This window comes from Arachis stenosperma, chromosome 3, assembly GCF_014773155.1.
Source record: "Arachis stenosperma cultivar V10309 chromosome 3, arast.V10309.gnm1.PFL2, whole genome shotgun sequence".
Classification (NCBI taxonomy): Eukaryota; Viridiplantae; Streptophyta; class Magnoliopsida; order Fabales; family Fabaceae; genus Arachis; species Arachis stenosperma.
Genome location: NC_080379.1, coordinates 73,312,888 through 73,322,876, shown reverse-complemented (window position 1 = coordinate 73,322,876; position 9,989 = coordinate 73,312,888). Strand labels below are relative to the sequence as shown.

At 39.3% G+C, this 9,989-nt stretch overlaps 1 non-coding gene across 1 annotated transcript; it reads right to left on the bottom strand.

Moving 5' to 3' along the window:
• Window positions 1-9,402: 9,402 nt before the first annotated feature.
• On the bottom strand, window positions 9,403-9,510 carry LOC130971987 (small nucleolar RNA R71). Its single transcript, XR_009083193.1, has one exon. It is a non-coding gene; the product is annotated as a small nucleolar RNA R71 (small nucleolar RNA).
• Between the last annotated feature and the right edge of the window lie 479 nt (window positions 9,511-9,989).

Below are 9,989 nucleotides of genomic sequence, written 5' to 3'. Positions count from 1 at the left end.
ATTAAAACATTTTTCTTTTAAGAGAAGTGAAGGAGTAATGGATTTTATTCATAGCTTTAAGGCATGGTTACATACTAATGATCATGAAATAAAGACATAAAACATAGATAAACACAATACTAAAAACCGAAAACAGAAAGAAATAAAGGACAAGGAATGAATCCACCTCTAGTGGCGTCTTCTTCTTGAAGGACCAATGATGTTCTTTAGCTCTTCTATGTCCCTTCCTTGTCTTTGTTGCTCCTCCCTCATTGCTCTTTGATCTTCTCTTATTTCTTGGAGAATGATGGAGTGCTCATGATGTTCCACCCTTAATTGTTCCACATTGTGACTCAAACCTTCTAAAGAAGTGTTGAGTTGCTCCCAATAGTTGTTTGGAGGAGAGTGCATCCCTTGAGGCATCTCAGGGATTTCTTGATGATGAACTTCCTCATGCACCTCTTGAAAACCGTGAGGAGCTTCTCTTGCTTGCTCCATCCTTTTCGTGGTGATGGGCTTGTCTTCTTCAATGGAGACATCTCCTTCTATGATAACTCCAGCTGAGTAACATAGATGGCAAATAAGGTGAGGAAAAGCTAGCCGTGCCATAGGTGAGGGCTTGTCGGCTATTTTGTAGATTTCATTGGAGATGACCTCATGAACTTCTACTTCCTCTCCAATCATGATGCCATGAATCATGATGGCCCGATCCACAGTAACTTCAGATCGGTTACTAGTAGGAATGATGGAGCGTTGAATGAACTCCAACCATCCTCTAGCTATAGGCTTGAGGTCCAGTCTTCTTAGTTGGACTGGCTTGCCTTTGGAGTCTCTCTTCCACTGAGCTCCTTCCACACAAATGTCCATAAGGACTTGGTCCAACCTTTGATCAAAGTTGACCCTTCTAGTGTAGGGGCGTTCATCACCTTGCATCATAGGCAAGTGGAATGCCAACCTTACATTTTCCGGACTGAAATCCAAGTATTTCCCCCTAACCATTGTGAGATAATTCTTTGGACTTAGGTTCATACCTTGGTCATGGTTCCTAGTGATCCATGCATTGGCATAGAACTCTTGAACCATTAAGATTTCGACTTGTTGCATGGGGTTGGTTAAGACTTCCCAACCTCTTCTTCGAACTTCATGTCGGATCTCCGGATACTCATTCTTCTTGAGCTTGAACGGGACCTCAGGGATCACTTTCTTCTTTGCCACAACATCATAGAAGTGGTCTTGATGGCTCTTGGAGATGAATCTTTCCATCTCCCATGACTCGGAAGTGGAAGCTTTTGTCTTCCCTTTTCCTTTTCTAGAGGATACCCCGGCCTTAGGTGCCATTGATGGTAATGGAAAAACAAAAAGCTTATGCTTTTTACCACACCAAACTTAAAATTTTGCTCGTCCTCGAGCAAAAAAGAAAAGAAGAGTAAAAGAAGAAGAAAATATGGTAGAGAGGGAGAGAGGTAGGTTCGGCTATGTGGGAGAAGAAGGGGTTGTGTTGTGTGAAAATGAAGTAGAAGGGAAGGGTATTTATAGGGAGAGGGGAGGGTGGGTGTTCGGCCAATTTGGGTGGGAATGGGTGGGAAATTGAATTTGAATTTTATGAAGGTAGGTGGGGTTTATGGGGAAGAGTGGGGTGATGTGAATGGTGAATGGGGAAATTGGGAAGAGGAATTGAGGTGATTGGGAAGTGTGACATGGGGAGTAGGAAGAATGAGATTTAGGATTAGGAGAGTGTGATTAGGATTAAAAGGTAAGGTGGGAATATGGTAGGTGGGGATCCTGTGGGGTCCACAGATCCTGAGGTGATCCTGTGGGGTCCACAGGATCCTGAGGTGTAAAGAAATACCATTCCTTCACCCTATAGGCATGTAAAATGCCTTCATGCATCATTCTGGCGTTCAAACGCCCATTGATGCATGTTCTGGGCGTTCAACGCCCATGTAATGCATGTTTCTGGCGTTGAGCGCCAGTTTCATGCTTGTTACTGGCGTTCAGCGCCAGCTTTTCTCCTCTAGGCACATTCCTGGCGTTTAACGCCAGGATGTTGCTTGTTTCTGGCGTTCAGCGCCAGAATGGTGCTCTGTTCTGGCGTTGAACGCCGGCCAGATGCACCTTACTGGCGTTGAACGCCAGCCTGTGCGTCCTCCAGGGTGAAAATTTTTTTCTTCTGTTTTTGACTCTGTTTTTAATTTTTTTGAATTTTTTTTTCGTGACTCCTCATGATCATGTACCTAATAAAACACAAAATAACAAAATAAAATAAAAATTAGATAAATAAAATTGGGTTGCCTCCCAACAAGCGCTTCTTTAATGTCAATAGCTTGACAGTGGCTCTCATGGAGCCACAAGGTGATCAGGTCAATTTTAGTGTGGTCCCAACACCAAACTTAGAGTTTGGATATGGGATCTTAACACCAAACTTAGAGTTTGGTTGTGGCCTCCCAACACCAAACTTAGAGTTTGACTGTGGGAGCTCTTCTTGACCCTGAACTGAGAGAAGCTCGTCATGCTTACTCTCTTTTGTCACAGAGGGATGGCCATGTGCCTTAAACACAAGGTAGTCCCCATTCAATTGAAGGACTAACTCACCTCTATTGACATCTATCATAGCTCCTGCTGTGGCTAGGAAAGGTCTTCCTAGGATGATGCATTCATCATCTTCCTTCCTAGTGTCTAGGATTATGAAATCAGCAGGGATGTAAAGGCCTTCAACCATTACTAGCACGTCCTCTACTATTCCATAGGCTTGTCTCAATGACTTGTCTGCCAATTGTAATGAGAACAAGGCAGGTTGTACCTCAATGATCCCTAGCTTCTCCATTACAGAGAGTGGCATAAGATTTATCCCTGACCCCAGATCACACAGAGCTTTTTCAAAGATCATGGTGCCTATGGTACAAGGTATTAAGAACTTGCCAGGATCTTGTTTCTTTTGAGGTAGAATTTTCTGAATCCAAGTATCCAGTTCATTAATGAGCAAGGGAGGTTCACTTTCCCAAGTCTCATTACCAAACAACTTGGCATTCAGCTTCATGATAGCTCCTAAATATTGAGCAACTTTCTCTCCAGTTACATCTTCATCCTCTTCAGAGGATGAATAGTCTTCAGAGCTCATGAATGGCAGAAGGAGATTTAATGGAATCTCTATGGTCTCTATATGAGCCTCAGATTCCTTTGGATCCTTAATAGGAGACTCCTTCTTGCTTGAGAGACGTCCCAGGAGGTCTTCCTCACTAGGATTTTCGTCCTCCTCCTCCCTTGTGCATTCGGCCACATTGATCACATCAATGGCCTTGCACTCTCCTTTTGGATTCTCTTCTGTATTACTTGGGAGAATACTGGGAGGAGTTTCAATGACTTTCTTACTCAACTGGCCCACTTGTGCCTCCAGATTTCTAATGGAGGATCTTGTTTCATTCATGAAACTGAAAGTGGCCTTTGACAGATCAGAGACTACATTGGCTAAATTAGAAGTGTTTTGTTCAGAATTCTCTGTCTGTTGCTGAGAAGATGATGGATATGGCTTACTATTATTCAGCCTGTTGCGTCCACCATTGTTAAAACCTTGTTGAGGTTTTTGTTGATCCTTCCATGAGAAATTTGGATGATTTCTCCATGATGAGTTATAGGTGTTTCCATAAGGTTCACCCATGTAATTAACCTCTGCCATGGCAGGGTTCTCAGGATCATAAGCTTCTTCAGAAGCTGCCTCTCTAGTGCTGTTGGATGCATGTTGCAATCCATTCAGATTTTGAGAGATCATGTTGACCTGTTGAGTCAACACTTTGTTCTGAGCCAATATGGCATTCAGAGTATCAATTTCAAGAACTCCTTTCTTTTGAGGTATCCCATTGTTCACGGAATTCCTCTCAGAAGTGTACATGAATTGGTTGTTTGCAACCATGTCAATGAGTTCTTGAGCCTCTTCAGGCGTTTTCTTCAGGTGAATAGATCCACCTGCAGAATGATCCAATGACATTTTCGAAAATTCAGAGAGACCATAATAGAATATATCCAATATGGTCCATTCTGAAAACATGTCAGATGGACATCTTTTGGTCAGCTGCTTGTATCTTTCCCAAGCTTCATAGAGGGATTCACCATCTTTTTGTTTGAAGGTTTGAACATCCACTCTCAGCTTGCTCAGCTTTTGAGGAGGAAAGAATTTATCCAGGAAGGCAGTGACCAGCTTATCCCATGAGTCCAGGCTATCCTTGGGTTGTGAATCCAACCATATTCTAGCTCTGTCTCTTACAGCAAAAGGGAAAAGCATGAGTCTGTAGACTTCAGGATCAACTCCATTCGTCTTTACAGTCTCACAGATCTGCAAGAACTCAGTTAAAAACTGATAAGGATCTTCAGATGGAAGTCCATAAACTTGCAGTTTTGTTGCATTAAGGCAACTAGCTGAGGTTTCAGCTCAAAGTTGTTGGCTCCAATGGCAGGAATGGAGATGCTTCTTCCATCAAACTTGGACGTTGGTTTTGTGAAGTCACCAAGCATTCTCCTTGCATTATTATTATTTTCGGCTGCCATCTCCTTCTCTTGTTTGAAAATTTCTGAAAGGTTACCTTTAGAATAATTTAATTTAGCTTCTCTTAATTTCCTCTTCAGAGTCCTTTCAGGTTCTGGATCAATTTCAACAAGAGTGCCTTTATCCCTGTTCCTGCTCATATGAAAGAGAAGAAAACAAGAAAAGAAAGAGGAATCCTCTATGTCACAGTATAGAGATTCCTTTATGTTAGTGGAAAAAGAAAGGGGGTAGAAGAATGAAGAAGGAGGTTCGGATTTTTGGATGAAGAGAGGTGAAGAGAAGTGTTAGTAATTAAATAATTAAATAGAAGAAGGAAAGAGAAGGGAATTTTCGAAATTAATTTTTGAAAAAGAGGTTAGTAATTTTCGAAAGTTAGAGATAAAATGTAATTAAAATTAAACATGAAACAATTAATTAATTAAAAAGAACTTTTGAAAAAGGGATGAGATATTTTCGAAAATTTGAAGAGGGAAAAGTAGTTAGGTGGTTTTGAAAAAGATAAGAAACAAACAAGAAGTTAGTTAGTTGATTAAAAAAGATTTGAAATCAAAATTGAAAAAGATAAGAAGATAGCAAGTTAGATAAGATATTTGAAATCAAATTTTGAAAAAGATAAAATTTTTGAAAAAAGATAAAATAAAAGATAAAAAGATTTAATTCAAAAATTTTAAAATTATTTACTTCACTAACAAGAAACTACAAGATAAGATTCTAGAACTTAAAGATTGAACCTTTCTTAACAAGAAAGTAACAAACTTCAAATTTTTGAACCAATTACATTAATTATTAGTGAATTTTCGAAAATTAGATGTAAAGATAAGAAAAAGATTTTGAAAATATTTTGAAAAAGATTTTTGAAATTTTTGAAAAATAAAAAAAAATGGAAAAGATATGATTTTTTTTTTAAAAAGATTTTGAGAAGATAAGATTATTAAAATTGAAAATTTGACTTGACTTGTGATGAGCGGATAATTTGTATACTTTTTGGCATTGTTTTTAGTATGTTTTTGTTATGATTTAGTTAGTTTTTATTATATTTTTATTAGTTTTTAATTAAAATTCACTTTTCTGGACTTTACTATGAGTTTGTGTGTTTTTCTGTGATTTCAGGTATTTTCTGGCTGAAATTGAGGGACCTGAGCAAAAATCTGATCCAGAGACTCAAAAGGACTGCAGATGCTGTTGGATTCTGACCTCCCTGCACTCGAAGTGGATTTTCTGGAGCTACAGAAGCCCAATTGGCGCGCTCTCAACGGCGTTGGAAAGTAGACATCCTGGGCTTTCCAGCAATATATAATAGTCCATACTTTTCTCAAGATTTGATGGCCCAAACCGGCGTTCAAAGTCACCTCAAGAAATCCCAGCGTTAAACGCCGGAACAGGCACCTAATTGGGAGTTAAACGCCCAAACTGGCACTAAAGCTGGCGTTTAACTCCAAGGAGAGTCTCTACACGAAAAAGCTTCATTGCTCAGCCCAAGCACACACCAAGTGGGCCCGGAAGTGGATTTTTATGTCATTTACTCATCTATGTACTAGTTTTCTATAAGTAGGACCTTTTACTATTGTATTAGGGAGACTTTGGTAGCTATCTTTGTTTTATGCTATCTTAGACCTTTGGGAGGCTGGCCATTCGGCCATGCCTAGACCTTGTTCTTATGTATTTTCAACGGTGGAGTTTCTACACACCATAGATTAAGGTGTGGAGCTCTGCTGTACCTCGAGTATTAATGCAATTACTATTGTTCTTCCATTCAATTCCGCTTGTTCTTTATCCAAGATATCACTTGTTCTTCAACATGATGAAGGTGATGATTGACGCCCATCACCATTCTCACTCATGAACAAGGTGACTGACAACCATTCTTGTTCTACAAGCATCTGAGGCTTAGTGAATATCTCTTGGATTCCTGATTGCACGATGCATGGTTGATCGCCTGACAACCGAGTGCTCGCCTGACAAACGAGCCAACCATTCCGTGAGATCAGAGTCTTCGTGGTATAGGCAAGAACTGATGGCAGCATTCAAGAGAATCCGGAAGGTCTAACCTTGTCTGTGGTATTCTGAGTAGGATTCAATGACTGAATGACTGTGACGTGCTTTAAACTCCTAGCAGGCTAGGGCGTTAGTGACAGACGCAAAAGTATCAATGGATATTATTCCGGCCTGACCGAGAACCGACAGCTGAATTCCGCTATGCCGTGACAGGACATATGCAATCGCTTTCACTGAGAGGATGGGAGGTAGCTGCTGACAACAGTGAAACCCTACACAAGCTTGCCATGGAAAGGAGTAAGAAGGATTGGATGAAGGCAGTAGGAAAGCAGAGAGACAGAAGGGAAGGCATCTTCATACACTTGTCTGAAGCTCTTACACCAATGATATACATAAGTATCACTATCTTTATCTTTTATGTTATTTTCGTTTATCACCATATACATTTGAGTTTGCCTGACTAAGATTTACAAGATGACCATAGCTTGCTTCAATGCTAACAATCTCCGTGGGATCGACCCTTACTCACGTAAGGTATTACTTGGACGACCCAGTGCACTTGCTGGTTAGTTGTGCGAAGTTGTGTAATGCCATGGTATTGAGCTACCACGTTTTTGGAGCCATTACCAGGGATTGTGAGAGTTGTGAAAAGTATTGTTCACAATTTCGTGCACCAAGTTTTTGGCGCCGTTGCCGGGGATTGTTCAAGTTTTGAGCAAGCTTTTGGTAACAATGCCTGGGATTGTTCTAGTTTGGACAACTGACGGTTCATCTTGTTGCTTAGATTAGGTATTTATTTTTTTCGAAATTCTTGAAGATGAATTCTAGAGTTTCATGATGATTTGTTGAAATCTGGCTGGCTGAGAAGCCATGTCTAATCTGATTGGACCGAGGTTTCAACTTATCACCACAAGAGCTTGTTGATTTTCATCAACTTTGCTTTTGGAGCAGTGATCTGCTAAGGCTTGGCTGACCTTTGGTCATGTCTAGTGTTTTGGACCGAAGCTTTCTTTGAAAGCTTGGCTGGCTGTGAAGCCATGTCTAATTCCTGGACCGGAGTCTTAGACTAGCATTACACTGATTCCTGGAATTCTCATTAAGAATTTTGATACCTTTTTCCACTTAATTTTCGAAAAAACACAAAAAAATTACAAAATCATAAAAACCAAAAAAAATATTTGCTGTTTCTTGCTTAAGTCTAGTGTCTCATCTTAAGTTTGGTGTCAATTACATGCATTCATTCATGTGTCTTAAGGATCTTCAAGTAATTCTTGATGATTTCTTACTCTGATCTTTGAATTCTTTTGGCTTGAGTATTTATGTGTCTCATATAGTGTCAGTAGTACACAAACTGCTAAGTTTGGTGTCTTGCATGCATTGTTATTTGATTCTTGTTGCATTTTGATTATTAAAAATCCAAAAATATTTTTAATTTGTGTCTTTTCAAGTCAATAATACAAAGAATTGAAGATTCAGAACATACTGCAGAGGAATTATACAGAAAAAGCTGAGCATTCAAAAATGCCCAGTGAAGAAGGCAGACTGGCGTTTAAACGCCAGCCAGGGTACCTGGTTGGGCGTTTAACGCCCAAAAAGGTAGCATTTTGGGCGTTAAACGCCAGAATGTATACCATTCTGGGCGTTTAACGCCAGGATGGTGCTAGGAGGAAGATTTTGTTTTCAAATCAATCTTTTTTCAAGTTTTCAAAGTTTTTCAAGACCAAATCTTTTTCAAATCATATCTTTTCAATCAAATGTTTTCAAAATCAATTTCTTTCCTTTTTCAAAGATACTTACTAACAATTAATGATTTGATTGAACATTTTTTGCCTTTTCTATCAAGGAAGGTTTTATGTTTGAATCATATCTTTTCTTGTTAGGCAAGTCATCAATTTTTTTAAATCATATCTTTTCAAATTGTTTTCAAAACATATCTTTTAAAATTGTTTTCAAATCATATCTTCTCAATCACATCCCTTTAAAACTAATCATATCTTCTTAACCACATCTTTTTCAAAATAGTTTTCAATCAAATCTTTTTGATTTCTAATTTCAAAATCTTTTTCAAAAATCACTTGATTTCTTTTTCACTTTTAATTTTCGAAAATTATCAATCAAATTTTCAAAATGTTTTCAATTGAATTTTCGAAAATTCTCTTCCCTCCTTCCCACATCCTTCTATTTATGGAGTACTACTTCTTCTAAATGCACAATTCGAACCTTATCTAATTAAAGTTCGAATTCTTCTTCTCCTTCTTCTTACTATTTCTCTTTTCCTCTGACACTTCAAGGAATCTCTATATTGTGACATAGAGGATTCCACATTTTCTTTTTCTCTCCTCTTTCATATGAGCAGGAGCAGAGACAAAGGCATTCTTGTTGAAGCTGATCCTGAACCTGAAAGGACCTTGAAGAGAAAGCTAAGAGAAGCTAAAGCACAACTCTCTTTAGAGGACCTGACCGAATTCTTCAAGGAAGAAGAACACATGGCAGCCGAAAACAACAACAATGCCAACAATGCAAGGAAGGTGCTGGGTGACTTCACTGCACCTACTCCTGATTTTTATGGGAGAAGCATCTCTATCCCTGCCATTGGAGCAAACAACTTTGAGCTTAAGCCTCAATTAGTTTCTCTAATGCAACAGAATTGCAAGTTCCATGGACTTCCAATGGAAGATCCTCATCAGTTCTTAGCTGAATTCTTGCAAATCTGTGACACAGTCAAGACTAATGGGGTTAACCCTGAGGTCTACAGACTGATGCTATTCCCTTTTGCTGTAAGAGACAGAGCTAGAATATGGTTGGATTCTCAACCTAAAGAAAGCCTGGACTCTTGGGAAAAGCTAGTCAATGCCTTCTTGGCAAAGTTCTTTCCACCACAAAGATGGAGTAAGCTTAGAGTGGAAGTCCAAACCTTCAGACAGAAGGATGGAGAATCCCTCTATGAAGCTTGGGAAAGATACAAACAATTAATCAGAAGATGTCCCTCAGACATGCTTTCTGAATGGAGCATCATAGGTATTTTCTATGATGGTCTCTCTGAACTATCCAAGATGTCTTTGGATAGCTCTGCTGGAGGATCTCTTCATCTGAAGAAGACGCCTGCAGAAGCTCAAGAATTGATTGAAATGGTTGCAAATAACCAATTCATGTACACTTCTGAAAGGAATCCTGTGAACAATGGGACTAGTCAGAAGAAAGGAGTTCTTGAGATTGACACTCTGAATGCCATATTGGCTCAGAACAAGATATTGACTCAACAAGTCAATTTGATTTCTCAAAGTCTGTCTGGAATGCAAAATGCACCAAACAGTACTAAGGATGCTTCATCTGAGGAAGAAGCCTATGATCCTGAGAACCCTTCCATAGAAGAGGTGAATTACCTAGGAGAACCCTATGGAAACACCTATAATTCTTCATGGAGAAATCACCCAAATCTCTCATGGAAGAATCAAGAGAGACCTCAACAAGGTTTCAA